The sequence below is a fragment of the Lathyrus oleraceus genome, unplaced genomic scaffold, assembly GCF_024323335.1.
Source record: "Lathyrus oleraceus cultivar Zhongwan6 unplaced genomic scaffold, CAAS_Psat_ZW6_1.0 chrUn0027, whole genome shotgun sequence".
NCBI classification, from domain to species: Eukaryota; Viridiplantae; Streptophyta; class Magnoliopsida; order Fabales; family Fabaceae; genus Lathyrus; species Lathyrus oleraceus.
This window is the reverse complement of record NW_026112418.1, coordinates 154,682-159,956: the sequence shown is the minus strand read 5'-3', so window position 1 is coordinate 159,956 and position 5,275 is coordinate 154,682. Positions and strand designations below refer to the sequence as shown.

The window sequence follows — 5,275 nt, the reverse complement described above, 5'->3', positions numbered from 1 at the left end:
GCTTGGAAGAAAAGTCTTATTAAGCGACCAACAGTCATTTGGTCACTCAATTTAGACTGTGGCATTATACAAGTTCAAAGGATTTAATTAATCAAAATTGCTTTTGATCAATTTAATCATGGGTTTTGATTTGGTTTTGTGGGGAACTAAGTTCGGATCTAATTGAAATTAGTAATTGTTAGAAACTAACCTAAGGGAGCATGCATTAGAGATTGGTTGAATATTCTAAGTTAGATTAAAAATCCTAAGGGAGCATGTCAAAGTATTGATTAAAATCATGATTAAAATTCTATGTTAAGTCCTAAAATGATTGAATTCTAATCCTAAGGGGAGCATGAAATTTTAACACAAAAATACCAAAATAAGGTCCATAAGGGCAAAATGGTCAATAATGAAATATGTCCAAATTCTAACCATGGCCTAAAGTTGATTAAATCCTAAAGATAAATTCTAATCCTAATGGGATCATGGCATAAATGGATAAAAGATCTACAATTACCTCTAAAGGCAAAATTGTCATTTACAAAATAGGTCCAAATGTGAACAAGATTAAATTCTAATCAAAACCTAATTAGAACCCAAGAATGGTTTAATCTAATGTTGAAAATTGCACTGTTCTAAATTTAATCAAAAATACCACTATTTCTAATTAAAATTCTAATTAAAATCATATTGTCCTAATATTCTGAAAATCAAGATTTAATCTCCTAATTATCAAAATCAAACTAATCAACCTAATTAAATCCTAATTAAGCAAATACCCTAAAATCAATCAAATTCTAAACCAAAGTCTAAATTCCTAGTTAATTTCTAATCAAAAATACCATTAGAAAGTTTTTTTTGACAGTTGGAAAAGTCTGTTATCCTTTTATTGTGTTAAGATTGGGTTAGTTATAGGTTTGTTAGTTAATAACAGTTAGAGTTGGTTTCTTCTTAAGTGATGGAAAACCACTCATGCGTGGCGCTGCCTGCTAGAGTTCCATTTACATTTTGATTCTTCCCTTCTGCAGGTTGCTGGGATTGAATGGCTTGGATTCGCCGAGTCGGACTTCGTTTCATTTAAGCTGTTATGCAGGGCTGTCCTCAGTGGTTTGGAATTCTTGGTCCAGTTCACGGAATTTTTGAGGTGGTTGAGGTTAGATCGGGTATGACAGTTGGGATGTTAGTTTCGTAATGATAGTTAGAATTCTGTTGGAGGTTTTGGGTGAAGTCAGGTTGGTCATGAACTCATTCCCTGGTTCTGTTATCAGGTCGCAGGTTATTAGTAGTTGGAGGTTTAGTTTTGTAGTGGAGTTTTGAAGTGTTGATGAGAGGGTTTCTTTGAAGGGTTCAAGAACTTGGTTAGGGTGGTTATGACAGTTGAAAAATTTAGTTTTGAATTATCATTTTCTTTCATTTTGCTTAGCAATTTATGTTGGTCATTTTTTATGATGCATTCCGTTTGGTGCAGGTTTCAAACCGCTTTCGCTTGGCCACGTTTAATGTTGGTTTGATGCGGTATTGGCAACATGAAGGGATTGAATCCAAGGTCTGCTAAATGACCTTCATATGCCCTTCCTTTGAAGAAACATGAGTCGCCTGCAAATCCACTAAAGGGCTTTAGCGGTTTCAACAGGACATGGTCTTCTAGCACGGCGTGAAGAAGTGTGCATCTGGATTGTGTTCGAGCCAGCATGGTACTGTAGGTGAGATCCAAGCTGCCGGTTTTCGTATACGTCCTACTGTTGTTTGTGGCCGGCTGCTGCGGTTTTGGTTGAAGCGGGGTTAATAATTCGGTTTTACCTCCGGACTGCAAATGTTTTAGTTATGAACCTTGGTTAGTTGGTGTTAATAGCCAGTTTTCTATTCCGTCCATGGTTTATTAATGGTACGGTGGTTTAGGCTTTATATCTTAAAGTTTGGCATGCATGCCATTGTAACTTGTATTTGGATTAAATATTATGGAGTGTGTGAATCCTCAAGTAGTTTTCTTAGCTTAGACATATTATGATTAGCTAGACTAACACATGTCAGTTGTATTGTGATTTACCTGCTGTAGCAGGTCAACTGGTTGTTACTATAAATACAACCAATGGCCCCCTTTTGTAACTCACACTTCAGTTAATCAAAATCAATTACAATTGAGAATGAAAGGTGTAACTACCTATTCTATTACCAACTATCAAGCTCTGTGTAGGTGAAAATGTGGAACTAAGAAATTTTGGCAGAAGTTTCTGAACAATATTTATACTCAACAATGTATCCAAGTCAAGAAAACAAGAATGGGAGATCACATGCATTTGAAGATGATGTTGTCAATATATAACCAACACCCTATTGGAGAATCATCTTATGTTCCTTCCATTTAACAAGTAGGGCAGACTTATATTACTGTTTTACTGCGGCTACTCTTTTCAAATTATAAGAGGGTCCAAGGCATCAATATTCTTTAATTTAACATACTAATTATCCCTTAACTTAAAACCGTAGCTGCAACTTGAGAAAGAAAAAGTTTTTTTTATCAGAAAAGACAAAGTTATGGTCAGGTTAAAAAGGGCAGAATATTGAACATCGTCAACCCGGCCTTATCAGTTTTGAAGCCAATTGTTTGATGAATCAAACTAATATAAAATTGGAATTAAGCCTAGTTTACTGTAATAAAACCAACCAAGTAAGCAGACAAATGTATGTAAACAATTTTTAGTACAGAGCACATATAAGCCAACAAAAACACAAACATTTTACAGATCCTAACCCATGCTTCATTTCTTACGAATGGATTTATTAGCCATATATCAATCAGGAAAACCCAACACCATTGGATGCATATATAGTAGAGGCCTATATTATGTTCAAATTCTTAGGCAATCAGCAGCTAAATTGCATAAACAAAAACTACAATTATTCAAAAATACAATGAATAACTTACGATCCAACTGTTCACCAACACCAAGAACTTCCTGCACATTTCGAGTCATAATCTGGTGGACTTCATAAAGTTCATCCTTCAATTTTGCCATATTGCGCTGTGTATGGGTATCCTGGTAAAGTTTCTTTATCTTCTGTATAAACGTGTCTATTAAACACTCAAAAGAAAAAAAGATTAATTAAACTCCATTGGAAAAAGAGAGGAGTATGCTAAATGGTATGTGACAGTGCAGAAACTGATATCTACCAAACTTAATGAAGGCATAAGGTCTGGCAGTAGTTTCGATTTGAGCCCCATTAACACGCTCAAACTCATTCCTGAGCTCTTCAAGATATTGAAATGCTAGTTTCTTAGGGTATGCCCGATCACACATTGTCAAGTATCAGACCCGTCCTTCTATAATATAACTTGTTTGTGTCAAGGTCATATTGGGCTACGGAATTTTTTCAAATATAATTAAAGCAAAAGAATACTAATTTGAAATATAATAGACCACAAAACTTCAAGATAATGAAAACAAGATCAACTTGCTAGGGAAGTAAGGTTTTGGAAAAACAATATAGCATTACACTTTTCACATGCATGAGATATACAAAACCACCAACTTAATTATGATTCAACTGAGATAATAGATATCAATCAAAACAAAGAAAACAGATCATAGCTTCTTACAATGAACAAAACTATAAGATTTGCATACCTAGCCTAAAAATATACATGTTGATAAATAAAGTAATGTGCAATCAAGCATCTCATTCTGAGGATGGCATTTGGTGGAAGATAACAGCTCCCAAAGTGACAACAAACAGTAGACAACTCCACAGTTCTAAAAAATTGCCTATCATCCGATCCTGCATCTGATATTTTATCAATTCTCAAGCAAATATCATTGCCTACACTACACATTATAATTGCTATACTCAAGCCATTCTTACAAGACTACTAGACATGATATATGAGAAGGATACTGGAAAATGTAAGGACCACTTTCAACTGACATCCTCGACGCCTCATTAAGCCCTCTTGATAGATTCTTAAACAACGCCTTAACTTGCTGTTTGTAAAATTCACCATCTTTAAGATCTCGACCATCATCTAGTCCTTCAGCTAGTGGAAGACCATCAGTAACACGAACAATCATAGTCAACTTCACCATCTTTCTCAGTTTACAATCTCCCTCTCAAAGTCTTGAACTTTGCAACCGAACCAAACCAGACTACATTACCAAACAAAAGTACAGTTAAGAGTAAAACCTGATCCGAGTTAAGACCAAAAAAAAAAATTAAAAAAAGCAAAACACAAATTTCTTTACTTTCCTTCATTCAATTATTAACCGAGGTACAAAAAACATAAAAATTAAGTAATGAATAAATTCCTCATATACACTACCACAAAACAGCATCAAAATAATAAATTTTGGCTCCACTAACGCGACTAAAGTGTAAAATAAGAAAACCAAGGGTTGTTTTTTAACAAACTCATATCTTTATGATGTATAAAATCCACCTTTGATCTGTTCATCAAGGGTAAATTGAGTTGATGTCAGATCCCCAAATCATGATACCCTAGTTTTTTTAGCCTGGGTGGATTTAACCAAAAAAAGCAAATTTCAAACTATTCAATTAATTTAACCCTTGTACAATACAAAGTTCAAAAGTTATTTTTACATTGCAAAATATAGCAATGAAAATTGAATCCCAAAAAATCGTACTGAGGCGATAAGAGCCAAAACTAAACGAAAATCTGTAAGAGAACTCATGCATGTACTGCGTAAAAGTTTGCATCGCCAATTACAACGCTACGTCGTTGGTTCTTATATAATTTACTAAATCTGACAAAACAAAAAACGCAACAAAACCTAATTTACGTCATTCAGATCCGGCGGAGTTAAATCATCATCTTCATTCCAATATAACTAATATAGATTAGGTTTTTTCTTTTCAAATTCTGTAATGTTGCAAAATTAAGGAAAACTAATGTTATGTTCACGTTGAATTGAAATGGAATGAAAATGGAGTGTGAGAATGAAAGACTCTCCAAAAACGCATGCAAGTCTTGGTTAACTCCTTAGCAAGAGCGTTTCTATTAGTTAAAATTATAATTGGCACGTGGACCATAAGCACTAATTAGCAAGACACTTTAAATAGAAGATTGTTTATTGTGTAGTAACCTTACGGCCCCGTCTGCCCGTTTTTTTAATGCGCATAGCAGAGAAAAATAAGTGTCAGTTTTTCTTTTTATGAGGTTTCTATTGTAGGTCGCATTAAAAATAATATTATTACATTTTGAATATGATAAAAAAAGATATTCAAAATTATATCGAAGCATGCAAAATACTATTGATACTATGTAATTAGTGACGTTCTT

The 5,275-nt window shown here is 34.0% G+C and overlaps 1 pseudogene; it reads right to left on the bottom strand.

Annotated features, from left to right (window-relative positions):
• Window positions 1–2,627: 2,627 nt before the first annotated feature.
• LOC127112053 (25.3 kDa vesicle transport protein-like) lies at window positions 2,628–4,948 on the bottom strand (annotated as a pseudogene).
• Between the last annotated feature and the right edge of the window lie 327 nt (window positions 4,949–5,275).